This window comes from Martes martes, assembly GCF_963455335.1.
Source record: "Martes martes genome assembly, chromosome: 10".
Lineage (NCBI taxonomy): Eukaryota > Metazoa > Chordata > Mammalia > Carnivora > Mustelidae > Martes > Martes martes.
The window spans coordinates 93,511,738-93,527,011 of record NC_137898.1 but is presented as its reverse complement, the minus strand read 5'-3'; positions in this window follow the sequence as shown (position 1 = coordinate 93,527,011).

Sequence of the window (15,274 nt, the reverse complement as noted above, 5' to 3'; positions counted from 1 at the left end):
TTCTAGTCAACCTCTTCTCAACTAATTGTCATGACCTTGAGTGTATCTACTCTTGAATATCCTCGACATCCATCTGCTATGAAGATGAATTAGTTGTTTAGGTAGCAATCAGCTTTCCTGGTTTAGCCAAAGTGCATCCATTCCTCTTCAGGCCTATTAAGCTGGGGAATGAACTTTCAAGCTAATGCACAATGCAATCACTACCACCCTGGAGATGCCAGACACCTAAATATTTTGTATTCGCTAATGAAAAACTTCTTTCTAAAATAAAGGGGATAGAGAGAAAGGGGGAGGCGGGCTAGGGGGGAAAAGTCAATAAAGACCTAGAGATTCAATTAAGAGTTTAGGTATCTGCCAGCTTTTATTAGCTCCAACTTTGACTTATAGGGCTGAGGTCAGCAAGTGGTCAGTGTAGAGGCATGTAAGAGGGTGAAGGAATTGCATCAGGGTCTTGGATATAAGGAGCACCAAGTCTCCTAAATGAGTAGCAAGAAACTATTGGCCCTAATGACAGGAAAAATCATCAGGGAAAGGTTACATTTCCCTGCAACCCTCTAGCCAGCATGAGGGAATCTCCCACTGCTACCTAGCATGTCAGGCTTATCATTAAAATCCTTACTGATGACTCCTCCCTTTCCCCAGCTGTACACATACCCAGTCCATTAAAGAAAGAAAACATGTGTTGTTCATGCCTGATTTAAAATATGATGTAATCTGAAGTATTTGGAACTTGCATTTAGTAGCAAGGTAGGAAACATCTTCAAACCATTTTTTGAATGTACTCTTCAATTGGAAAAATATATATTATTTTATATATATTTTAATATATATTATTTTAAGAAATATATATTATTTTATGTGTGTGTGTGTGTGTGTGTGTGTGTGTGTATATATATACACAGGAGTGGAAAATATATATTATTTTAAGAAAATGTTAGGCACTATCATTTGTCCACATGCATTGACATGACGTTATTCCAGAAAGTCTGCAGAGCAATGTCCTTGGACGAATATCATGGTAGATGTTTTAGAGCTAAATAAATGGGGGCTCAGTGGGATGGCTACCTGGCTGGACGTGATTTATCTATTTTCACTTCACGTCCCAGTGTATGCACTTCTGTCATTGAGCACCTACTATACAGCAGTCAGTGTTCTGGATAAAGGGGGTCTGGCAGCAGATAAAACATTCTACAAAGTTTCTCATGAGCTATTTATTTTTCTTCATAACACCTGAGAGGAAAGGGTCGGTGTCACTTCTTGGTTGGCTTGCTTGCTTGCTTCCTATGTCAAGATTTCTTGATAACTCTATCACCTGATGCTTAAGTGAGTCAGGTTGTTTTGGTTCCACCCAGTTATTTATCTTTCAATTTCTATCAGGTGTTAGTGACTAGACCAGGCACTGCAGATGCATAAATAAAACAATGACTGTGGGATTTGAAAAGAGGATGACTTATCCAGATTTTAATTTATACAGACCGGGTATTCTGATTTAACCTGGTGGATTCAACAAGTGTTTACCACACCTTCTTTTCAAACATCTCTATTTGACAAAGTACAGCATCCCTTCCTGATCAAAACTCTTCAAAGTGTAGGGATAGAGGGCACATACCTCAATATTATCAAAGCCATCTATGAAAAACCCACCACAAATATCATTCTCAATGGAGAAAAACTGAAAGCTTTTCCGCTAAGGTCAGGAACACGGCAGGGATGTCCATTATCACCACTGCTATTCAACATAGTACTAGAAGTCCTAGCCTCAGCAATCAGACAACAATAAGAAATTAAAGGCATCCAAATCGGCAAAGAAGAAGTCAAACTATCATTCTTCGCAGATGATATGATACTATATGTGGAAAACCCAAAAGACCCCACTCCAAAACTGCTGGAACTTGTACAGGAATTTAGTAAAGTGTCAGGATATAAAATCAATGCACAGAAATCAGTTGCATTTCTCTACACCAAGAGAAGACAGAAGAAAGAGAAATTAAGGAGTCAATCCCATTTACAATTGCACCCAAAACTATAAGATACCTAGGAATAAACCTAACCAAAGAGGCAAAGAATCTATTCTCAGAAAACTATAAAGTACTCATGAAAGAAATTGAGGAAGACACAAAGAAATGGAAAAATGTTCCATGCTCCTGGATTGGAAGAATAAATATTGTGAAAATGTCTATCCTACCTAAAGCAATCTACACATTTAATGCAATCCCTATCAAAATCCCACCCATTTTTTTCAAAGAAATGGAACAAAAAATCCTAAAATTTATATGGAACCAGAAAAGACCTCGAATAGCCAAAGGAATATTGAAAAAGAAAGCCAAAGTTGGTGGCATCACAATTTCGGACTTCAAGCTCTATTACAAAGCTGTCATCATCAAGATAGCATGGTACTGGCATAAAAACAGACATATAGATCAATGGAAGAGAATAGAGAGCCCAGAAGTGGACCCTCAACTCTACGGTCAACTAATTTTCGATGAAGCAGGAAAGAATGTCCAATGGAAAAAAGACAGCCTGTTCAATAAATGGTGTTGGGAAAATTGGACAGCCACATGCAGAAGAATGAAACTGGACCATTTCCTTACACCACACACGAAAATAGACTCAACATGGATGAAGGACCTCGATGTGAGGAAGAAATCCATCAAAATCCTTGAGGAGAACACAGGCAGCAACCTCTTCGACCTCAGCCACAGCAACTTCTTCCTAGGAACATCGCCAAAGGCAATGGAAGCAAGGGCAAAAATGAACTATTGGGATTTCATCAAGATCAAAAGCTTTTGCACAGCAAAGGAAACAGTGAATAAAACCAGAAGACAACCCTCAGAATGGGAGAAGATATTTGCAAACGACTTATCAGATAAAGGGCTAGTGTCCAGAATCTATAAAGAACTTATCAAACTCAACACCCAAAGAACAAATAATCCAATCAAGAGATGGGCAGAAGACATGAACAAACATTTCTGCAAAGAAGACATCTAGATGGCCAACAGACACATGAAAAAGTGCTCCACATCACTCGGCATCAGGGAAATACAAATCAAAATCACAATGAGATATCACCTCACACCAGTCAGAATGGCTAATATTAACAAGTCAGGAAATGACAGATGCTGGTGAGGATGCGGAGAAAGGGGAACCCTCCTACACTGTCAGTGGGAGTGCAAGCTGGTGCAACCACTGTGGAAAGCAGTGTGGAGGCTCTTCAAGAAGTTGAAAATAGACCCAGCAATTGCCCTACTGGGTATTTACCCTAAAGATACAAACGTAGTGATCCGAAGGGGCACGTGCACCTGAATGTTTATAGCAGCAATGTCTACAATAGCCAAACTATGGAAAGAACCTAGATGTCCATCAACGGATGAATGGATAAAGAAGATGCGGTATATATACATAATGGAATACTATGCAGCCATCAAAAGAAATGAAATCTTGCCATTTGTGATGACATGGATGGAACTAGAGGGTATCATGCTTAGTGAAATAAGTCAATCAGAGAAAGACAACTATCATATGATCTCCCTGATATGAGGAAGTGGAGATGCAACATGGGGGGTTAGGGGGGTAGGAGAATAAATGAAACAAGATGGGATCGGGAGGGACACAAACCATAAGTGACTCCTAATCTCACAAAACAAACTGAGGGTTGCTGGGGGAGGGGGGTCGGGAGAGGGGGTTGGGGTTATGGACATTGGGGAGGGTATGTGCTATAGTGAGTGCTGTGAAGTATGTAAACGTGGCGATTCACAGACCTGTACCCCTGGGGATAAAAATACATTATATGTTTATAAAAAAAATAAAAATTTAAATTAAAAAATAATAATAATAAATAAATAAATAAATAACATTGCTATTTTGAAACAAAAGAGCTATACAAAGCATAAGGTCATGAGGAAAAAGTAAGATAGACAACAATGAAAGACAAGGATGCTGGGTGGCTCAGTCGTTAAGCCTCTGCCTTTGGTTCAGGTCATGATCCCAGAGTCCTGGGATCGAACCCCCATGGGGCTCCCTACTCAACAGGAAGCCTGCTTCTACCACTCCCACTTCCCCTGCTGTGTTCCCTCTCTTGCTTTGTCTCTCTCTGTCAACTAAATAAATAAAATAAAAATCTTAAAAAAAAAAAAGAAAACAGTGGAAGACAGGAGGGAATTACTTGTATGCAGGCAGGAAATAGCTGGATGAGAGAAAACGGGCGAATCTTACAGAGCGAAGCTTAAAGCCCTATGCCTCAGGGGTTGCGTGATGGCAGTGAGCCGGGCAATCTGTGTGTCAGAACCTGGAAAGATGTGAGTTGAAGGATGAAGCAGGTTAGAGGACAGGGTGCCTGATGAGACAGTGATAGCAAGGTTGGTTGAAAATCTGAATTTTACTCTTAGATCCCATCTTCCACCCAAACTACAGATGACACCACCTTCCTATACTCTGTAGAACACTGGTATGTTACTCTCTGGAAAAGTTGAATTAGAGAGATTTTTGTTTTAGGGACACTGAACTTAGCTACAAGTGAAAGCTAATTTTGAAATCCTGTGAATTAATAACAGTCTTCTTGAGATCCCCTTTCTGCACAGCCCATTCCCTTCTTAGACTGCAGTGGGCAGCTTCTGATATGGCACTCAATGTCTCCCCCTCCCCCACCTTCCTTGTATCCAAGTCCTTGTCTCACTCCCTCCCTAGCATGCGGGCTGGGCCTGCACAATTGCTTCTAATAGAATATGGCAAAGTGATAGGATGTCATCTCCAAGATTAAGTGACAAAAACTGACCTTTGTCTTGCTAGCTCTCTTGCTGGCACTTTCTTGACTTCTTGCTTGTTTAGTCTGATAAAGCAAATTCTACAAGGAGGTCCACTTAGAAAAAAGCTAAGGGAGGCATCCATGTAACAGCCCATGAGGAATTGAATGCTGCTAACTACTGTGTGAGTGAGCTGGAAACAGAGCCTTCCCAGGATGGCAAGCCCATAGGTTGACCAGATGACCTGTGTGGGGGTTTTGTTTGTTTTGTTTTTGTTTTTTGCTTTTAGGACTGAAGAATTTATTTGGATGCAAGACTTTGAGGGCTAAGACTACAAGAGTCCTGGCAAAATTGGGATGGTTGTTTGTTCTACTTATAAGCCATCCAGAGCCAAAGTCCTAGCTAAGCTGCACCCAGATTCCTGGCCACAGAAACTGTGAGATATTAAATGTTCTATTTTAAACCACAAATTTTGGGGCTGATTTTTTATGCTGCAAGGTAACTAAAATAGACCCCCAGAACACTAATAGCCAGTTACACCAGCAAGGCAGGATATCTGACAACTTCCCTCTGGTAAATGATGACCATTAATTAAAAAGAAAAGAAAAGAAAAACTGTATCATTACTTAGAGTCAGTGCTTTTCCTAAGAAAATTCTAAGATCCCTACCCAAGCATTCCATGATGAAGTCTACTTCTTATCAAGACCTGCCTGTGCATTCAGAGCTTCCTAAAGACTTTAAACATTTCACTTTTAAGAGAATTGACAACCAAGATTAAAATGAAATTTTAAAGAAAGCTTCTACTATAAAGGTCAGAAAGCAAAGGAAATGTACAGAAAAAAAAAATGGATGAAGGAGTATAGAAAGAAAACGAAAACTCCACTAGAATCACTAATGCTCTCATGAATAAACTCAAAAATGTAAAAGAAGAGAGTACAGTCATAAAATCAGAACAAATGCTATAAAAAGAAGCATTAATAGAATAAATAATCTTAAAAATGGTGACTATGAAAGATATTAAATCTTCACAGAGAATTACAAGATAAAGGCAGCTTTCTCAGAACACTGAATAAGAAGGTAGAGTTGAAGTTATAAAAGAGGAAAAAGAATTAAATTAAAGCATCAATCTAAGATTAATAGGAATTGTAGAAAACTAGAGAATTGAGGAAGCAAAAGAAAATTATCCAATAATTTTTAAAAATCCAACTTGGAAGAAGCCACCAAGTACCCAGAACATTAAATTAAAAAAACAAACAAACAAAAAATAAACCCCTACCATGCTGTCTTGGTGATCACAGCTTTGTAGTAAAGCTTGAAATCAGGCAAAGTGATGCCCCCAGTTTTGTTTTTCTTTGTCAACTTTTCCTTAGCAATTTGGGGTCTCTTCTGGTTCCATACAAATTTTAGGATTGTTTGTTCCAGCTCTTTGAAAATGCCAGTAGGATTTTGATCAGGATGGCACTGAAAGTATAGATTGCTCTAGGCAATATAGACATTTTAACAATGTTTATTCTTCTGTTCCATGAGCATGGAATGCTTTTCCATCTTTTTGTATCTTCAGTTTCTTTCATGAATTTTCTGTAGTTCCTTGAGTACAGATCCTTTACCTCTTTGGTTAAGTGTATTTCCAGGTATCTTTTGGTTATTGGTGTTATAGTAAATGGAATCAATTCTCTAATTTCCCTATCTATATTTTCATTGTTAGTGTATAAGAAAGAAACCGATTTCTGTACATTGATTTTGTATCCTGCCATATTACTGAATTGCTATATGAGTTCTAGTAGTTTGGGGTGGAGTCTTTTGGGTTTTCCATATAAAGTATCATGTCATCTGCAAAGAGAGAGAGTTTGACTTCTTCTTTGCCAATTTGAATACCTTTTATTTCTTTTTGTTGTCTGATTGCTGTTGCTAGAACTTCTAGTACTATGTTGAACAACAGTGGTGAGAGTAGACATCCTTGTCATGTTCCTGATCTCAAAGGGAAGGCTGTCAGCTTTTTCCCCATTGAGGATGATATTCGTTGTGGGTTTTTCATAGAAAGATTTCATGAAATTGAAGAATGTTCCCTCTATCCCTATACTCTGAAGTATTTTAATCAGGAACAGATGCTGAATCTTGTCAAATGCTTTTTCTGCATCAATTGTGAGGACCATGTGGTTCTTCTTTCTTCTCTTTTTGATTTGTTCTATCACATTAATTGATTAGCAAATGTTGAACCACCATGCATTCCAGGGATAAATCCCACCTGGTCATGGTGGATAATCTTTTTAATGTACTGTTGGATCCTATTAGCTAGGATCTTGTTGAGAATCTTGGTGTCCATATTCATAGACCAGTGGAACAGAGTAGAGAGCCCAGGTATGGACCTACAACTCTATGGTCAAATAATCTTCGACAAAGCAGGAAAAAAATATACAGTGGAAAGAAGACAGTCTCTTCAATAAATGGCACTGGGAAAATTGGACAGCTATGTACAGAGGAATGAAACTCAACCATTCTCTTACACCATACACAAAGATAAACTCAAAATGGATAAAAGACCTCAACATGAGGCAGGAATCTATCAAATTCCTAGAGGAGAACATAGGCAGTAACCTTTTTGACATCAGCCATTGCAACTTCTTTCAAGAAATATCTCCAAAGGCAAAGGAAACAAAGGCAAAAATGAACTTTTGGGACTTCATCAAGATCAAAAGCTTCTTCACAGCAAAGGAAACAGTCAACAACAACAAAAAAAAGAGGCAACCCACAGAATGGGAGAAGTTATTCACAAATGACACTACAGACAAAGGGCTGATATGCAAGATCTATAAAGAACACCTCAAGCTCAACACACACAAAACAGATAATCATGTCAAAAAATGGGCATAAGACATGAACAGACACTTCTCCAAAGAAGACATACAAATGGCTAACAGACACATGAAAAAATGTTCACCATCATTAGCCATCAGGGAGATTCAAATCAAAACCACATTGAGATAACATCTTACACCAGTTAGAATGACCAAAATTAACAAGACGGTAAACAACGTGTGTTGGAGATGATGTGGAGAAAGGAGAACCCTCTTACAATGTTGGTGGAAATGCAAATTGGTGCAGCCACTTTGGAAAACAGTGTGGAGATTCCTTAAGAAATTAAAAATAGAGCTACCCTATGACCCTGCAATTGCACCACTGGATATTTACTCCAAAGATACAGATGTGGTGAAAAGAAGGGCCATCTGTACCCCAATGTTCATAGCAGCAATGGCCACAGTTGCCAACCTGTGGAAAGAGCCAAGATGCCCTTCAGTTGACGAATGGATGAAGAATATGGTCCATATATGCAATGGAATATTACACCTCCATCAGAAAAGATGAATACCCAATTTTTGTATCAACATGGATGGTACTGGAGGAGATTATGCTGAGTGAAATAAGTCAAGCAGAGAAATTCAATTATCATATAGTTTCATTTACTTGTGGAGCATAAGGAATAACACAAAGGACGTTGGTGAAGGAGAGGACAAGTGAGTTGGGGGAAATCGGAGGGGGAGACGAACCATGAGAGACTGTGGACTCTGAGAAACAAACTGAGGGTTTTGGAGGGGAGGGGGTTGGGGGTTGGGGGAGCCTGGAGGAGGGCACGTATTGCATGGAGTACTGGGTATGGTGCATACACAATGAATCTTGGAAACACTGGAAAAAAAACAAAACAAAACAAAACAAAACCCACATCATGAAAAAAAAAACTATAAAAGAAAAGACTATATCACAAAGTATTAGGACATGAGGTATAAAGATAACCTTGAATAAATTGGAGAGATCTATAACAGATCAAGAATCAGAATAGCATTTGATTTCTCAATAGCATCACTAGATTCTAGAACACAGTGGAGCCATGCTTTAGTCACTCCCAGGGAAATTATTGCCAACTAGAATTCCTTCTGCAGAAAAAACTAGGCAGTGTTTTTTTTTTTGGACAGGAAATGAGTGTGGTAAAATGCAGACCACTGATGAAGGCAGTTGGAGTGTGAAGTGTGGGAGACACCTGTGTAGGGTTAAGAACGAGGTGTGTGTTTGTAGGAGGTGAGTTGTGCTCACTAATATTTTGAGAACCCCTCTCATACTAGGCCCACAATCAGATTTCCCTTTCTGATCACTCCCTGTCCTCCTGAATTTAGGGATGGCCATGTGGCTTCTTTGGTCATAAAACCAAAAAGGAAGTGACAGGTTACTCCTAGGTAGAATCATTCAGAACCGGTGAACAAATCTCCATACTCTCTGCCTGCAATGTTAAACGCTGAATCCTTGAGTTAAAATGGGTTTGCCTCTGTCATCCTCAGTCTCTGAAGGACTAGGATGAATAGAGCTTTGGGGCCATTAACAATGAACATGTAGAGTGGGGTAGAAGTAAATCTTCCTTAAGCCATTAAGGTTTCTGAGTTGGGTTTTTTTTTCCTCCCTAGAGAACGAGGGAGGGTGGGGAGGGGCAGAAGGAGAGGGAGAGAGAGAGAGAATCCCAAGCAAGCCCCCCACCCCAGCAAGGAGCCCGATGCCAGGCCCAGTCTTACACCCCTGAGATGATGACCTGAGCTGGAATCAACAGTCAGGTGCTTAACCAGATGAGCCACCCAGGCACCCTACTCATTTTCTTCTTCTTCTTTCTTCTTTCTTCTTCTTCTTCAAGATTTTATTTATTTGTGAGTGAGAGGGAGCACCAGCAGCAGGCAGAGGAAGAAGCAGGCTCCCCAGTGAGCAAGGAGCCCATTGCAGTACTCAATCCCAGGACCTTGGGATCATAACCGGAGCTGAAGGCAGACGCTCAACCGACTGAGCCACACTGGCATACCATCTTTGAGCTACTTTCAAAGCATAACTTAGCCATCTTGATGAATGTGGTGAATTGTCTGTTTGTGTTTAATATGGTGGATAGTTTTATATTTGTATATAATTTTTAAAAAGCAACTGAAGAACAACTGAAGAACATCCCAGGCAGGGTGAAAAAGAAACAATAGAGCTGGAGAAGAAAGAGTGGCTGAAGAAACATGGACTAATAAAAGAATTAACCTTCAACAGGAGGAGAGATACATCATCCTTGGCAATAGACGAGAATGAGTTAAAAATGGAATACAAACACACATATAATCAATACAAAGCGAGGAATTTTTCCGTATAGCCTTTCTTTTTCTTTCCGATAAGTGAGAAATGAGATTATTCATCGTGTCTTGTTGAAATTATTGGTGGGAAGGGAAGGAATGGTGGAATGATAATGTATCAGATTCAGTCAGGAAAACAAAAATCACTTTATTCATGGGAATTTTACTTCAAGGAATTAGTAGTTTACACAAATATTGGAAAAGCTGAGAGAAGGAAGGTCAGGTAATGAACATGAAATTCAGTCCCAGATTTTCTGTTACAAAACCAATTTCTAAGAGGTATCATGGAAACTGCTAGAATTTTCAGATGCATTTAGAAAGATATGACCAAATTTCTGGGTCTGTGTGAGTAAAGTGAGTGGTTCTGAAATTGCTACAAATCCTATACCTAACTGCACACTTTGCTGCACCTGCCTCCAAGGAGTAAATCTTTCTCCTTTCCCTCCACTCCCCCTGTGGGAGGGCCCCTCACTGACGGAGATGGAGTGGCCAGAGCTACAAAGGGAAAGGGATTCTGGGAATTGCAGTTTCCTGTTGCAATTCTGTGGACCTCTATGAGGGGAACAGTGATGATAACATACTGACTACAGGACAACCCAGTATGGCAAGTATTTTGATCGCATGTTATTTGTGGCAGCCTCTCACATTTTGAAGGCCCTTTCCACATTTGAGAGTCTGTCATAGTGTAAATCTTGTTTTGGCAGAACATCCTCCCTCCTGGCCCAGCCCCAAAACTCCCTTGCTGTTAGGGACTAGGCATTTGTTAAGTGAAATTGTACTATGAAAGACTGATTTGGAACAGAGTTACATGTGGAAAGGCAGGACACAGGGCATCCAGTTTTCCACATAGATTATACAGAAGCAACAAAATTCTGAGCACAGCTGAGGTTATATATTTCTGATTTGAAAAGTTCTGTGACCTTGGAAGGGCTTCTTTGATGGGCTTGGTCTATGATATGGCTCTGGAAGTTATTCCTTGACCTGTAGCCCAGAATCTGTTCTTCAGCTCTTTCGGACAATTCCATGAACTATTTCTAGACTTGGCAACACTTTATTTACTTAGGCAGTGTTTTCTGTTGTCTTCAGTGCAGAACACTGGCCAATTCTGTGTATCTAGAGATTCTGATGAAGGCTTGGACAAATTGCTTCTGGGATAGAATAAGGAGAGGATTAAGAAGATGTGGAGAGATAGCCAGTATATCAGCTAATGTTATGTTGAGTTGTTCTGTTGATGGTGACCCCAGTTGATGTTATTTTTCTCTAGCAGCTCAGGTTATAAAGCAGAGAAGACGAATGTTTGGATTAACCCAGAATTTTCCTGATTTTACTCTTGAAATAATTGGAGAAATGAGTAGTTCATCTATAGTCCCAGGCAGAGAAGTAGTAGGAATGGGAATTAGACTATGTTCATTGAGGTTCACACACAATAATAGTCTCTAGAGATGACTTTTTCTCTCTTTCAAACTCTCCTTCATTTGAGAACCAAAAGCCACTCCACAGAATATAACTATCTCAATGATAAATTAACTCTCATAGACAGAGGGAGTGCAATTGAACTGCTAAGTTAAGGAACCCAGGAGCTAATGTCCACAAAGGATAGCAAACAAACAAACAAAAAATAAATTACCATACCACATAATCATTCCCTTATTGTATTTGAACTTGAACGTATTCAGGAAGAGTTTTAAAAAGAGGAAATGTGGATATTAAAGATTCTCTAAAATATTATTTTGCACATTCATTCCCATGTCCCCCTTCGTAATTCCTTCAGATCTCCAATATTTACGTATTCATAAGGACTCTTTGTTGGACTTCTATAGGTGATGAGCTAATAGTGGTAAACAAAACAGAAAAGGCCCTTAGCCCAGTGAAGCTGTCAGTTTTGAGGGAGAAACTGGCATTAAACAAATGAACAAATGCATAAAGCATCACAAATTTCCATAAGTGCGCTGAAGGAAAATAAAAATTAGTACAAGAGAGCCCATTACAGGCATTATGCTTCAGAGCTGGGTGTTAAGAAAAGTCTTTCTGGGCAATTTATAGATTTGCTAAAAACTGAATAATGTGTTGGAATCAGCCACTTAAAGAGTGAGTGTCACTTCATTCTAGGTAGAAGAAGCTATATGTGAAAATTCCTGCAGCAAGAAACAATAATATTTCAGTTCCTGTAAAAAGGCAATAATATGAGGAAAAAAACCCTGTGATACATGTAATCAATTCTGACATGATTGGAAGCCAAATTCCTGTGATTGCTGCCATACACACATATACAAGCACACACACATATAGAGAAACAGGCACACACACAACATAAACTTATGAACACATACATGCACACATACATTCCACACATGCACGCACATGCATGTGTGTGCACACACACACACACGCACACTCTTGTTCTTGGCCTGTCATGACTTGTAAAAGCTCTCTTTTGCTGATGCATTTGGATAGCCGGATTTCTAAATCTATATTTCAGACCCAAGTAGAGATACTTAAAAAATAAAAAAAATTAACCAATTAAAGATAGTCTCTGCTGAGCTCTGCATGCAAGTAAACTGGACTTGCTGACAATTCATTCTGAATGTGCTATTTTCTTTGGTGGCCACCTGGTGGTTAAGCCTTCATGTTTCTGTTGCCTTGGTGTGAATGGTTTATATGCTTGTATCGCTTCATTTCGAATATTCCTGGCCTTGGATTAACCTTCTTTCTTGGGCCCCAGGTTTTCTAAATGGGCAGTGTTACCTCAAATGACTAAAAAGGATTTGAGAGCTTTCTAAGCCCTGCTTAAGAAAGTACATTCTGAATGCACTTCAAATCCACAGCCATGAATTTATGTGTCAGGGAAAGCACGTTGGGCTTTCAGTGCATAAACAGGAGAAATAAAACACCCGAATATGACACGGAAGAAAAGGTGAAACCTGGAGGATCCATTATCAGATTAACCGTGCCTGTTTAAACAAACAAGGAGGCCTGTGGCATCTGCTGGTGAATTATAATTGACGACAAAGGAAAATAAAAATTTCATCCAGCGTCATTTCCAGAGCAGGGCTGGCGTGAGAGGGGTTGGCGGGATATTGGAGAAAAGAGCAAAAAGTAAATGGCTCAACTTAGAGAACTGGATAGGGGTGAACTGTCCATTTTGTTTATGCCTTTGAAGAATGGTGGTAGGAATGCTAATTTTGCCATTTTTAGATTTACTTAAAGCTGGAATCAATGGAGCAAAAGCAAAAACCCACAAGGCTAGCCCAGCCTTATGGTTTGGCTAATGCCCATTGTGTGCTTCATTAACTGTGTGTCTCATTCATCATCTGTCCCCATCCCCTGAGAGTTTCCCACGAGCGGGGCTGGAGGCTTCCCCTGATATGTGCTGTGGAATTGGAACAGGCTGTTCTGAGAGTTCAGGGGAGTGCAGGGGTTTTCGACCCTATAAAATGCAACACATCTTTCTCCTCCTGGATAGGAAGACCCTTCAGGATCATTACACTGCATCATTCCATACACACATATGCGTGCCTTATCAGAGTTTTCCAGCATAGATGGAGAGGAAGGACCTTGCAGAAAGAGGTTGTGGTCAGGAAAAAAATCATTAAAACCTGAAAGCTTTGGAAAAATAGAAAATGGAAATAAAACAAACTCATATGTAATAATGTAGTCACTATAATGTAAAGTCAAAAAATGAAAAGATAACAAAACAAAAAGCATTATAATATGTAAGTGCTCAGGTATAATGACATTAGTGTCCTGAGATGAAATGCTTGCTTCTATACATCGAAGCACTATACAAGCAATAGTTCCAAGGACAAACAAGTACAGGTGGATTGTGGGTGATTCAGTTCCCCAAGTAGCATTCTGTCAGCAATATAAAGTTCCAAAATGGAGAATAATTCCTTTTGAAACTTCAGAACAAAACTAATGGCAGTATTTCTTTGATTTACATAATAGTTGCATTCCAGAGAAATTCAAGGTATATTAAAACTGTGCACAGCATACTTCTTTGTTTTTATATGGAATGAATGTAGAATCCAATTTCAGATAATTAGGAGTACTTTTGTGTCCTCCACACAATAATTATAAGCCTCTGTGATGGAAATATGAATATGTAGGCACCATCGTATTTCCATTTTTGGTCAGGACTTGTGTCTTGATCTCAGTACTCCTGTATCCAAATTCCCACTCAGCTATGTTTACTCGAAGATCTAAAAGACATTGCAGACTCAGTATGCAAAGTTCCTTTTCCTCCATCACTATTTTTATCTCAGTAGATGTTACCTCTGTAATTCTGGGTACTTAGGTTAGAACTTTGGATCCCTCAGTTCCATTTTTTCTTGGCCCTTCATACAGTCCACCCAAATATCCTGTAGGCTCTACTTTCAGAACCACCCAGCATCCAACAATTTCTCTATCACAGTTACCACTGTGGTCTAAGAAGTCAACAGAGTTCATGCCATTATTTCAACACTCCTAACTTATCCCCTCTTTTACCCCTGTTCTGTAGAGTAGCACAACCCAGCAGCCAGCCATCAGCCCTTCAGACTGGAGGCTGAGCGCCTTTTTGTGGATTCACAGCTCGTTAGCATCCTCATTGGCTCTCATCTCACTCAGAGTCCAAGTCTAAGCTCTTACCAACCAACATTTTTCCTGCCTCCTTCTGTACCTGTGTCACCTCACCTTCCAGTCTTTACTCTTGTGATGCTCTGCACACCTCAGCCTTCTGCCTGCTCCTCAGACAACAAGCACTCCCTGACCACTGGGCTCTGCACCTGCTCTTCTCTCTGCTTGGATGGCTTTTTTGCCAGGAATCTCTCTAGGACCACACTCGCTCTCCCCTGTCAGCTTTCTGCTTTCCATTGATAACTTCTCATAGTGTCCTGGAAGGACAAGTCAGGCACTAGAAGTAAATGACGGAGAGACAATGAGGAGCACAATTCGGCTCAGGGAACAGATAAATAATCTGGGAGATGTTACTGTGCAAGAGAATTTGGCGAAGGAGGAGTTTTAGACTTTCAACCTGTAGTTACGAAATTTGCAGAAGCTTTTTGAGCAGGGAGGGAAATAATTCAAACCGGTTCGTCTGGATAAATAGAGTGGGATAGATCGCTGGGAAGAGAGATAGATGTTGAACAGCCAAGCCACAGTGCTGTTGCAGTTGTACAAGCACCAAATAATAAGGCACTAATACAGAGAATTTATCATTGAATTGGAGATGTTATCCACAGAAAGATTAACCATAAAATATGTCAACTGGATTGATTTGGAAGGTAAGTGGTATTTGCTCAGATAACACCTTCTCAGTGAGGCTTTCTCCAAACACTACATTTATTCATTCAGCATATATTATGTTACACTGTTATATTATGCTATGTTATATTACATTATATATTAGAAGTTCCC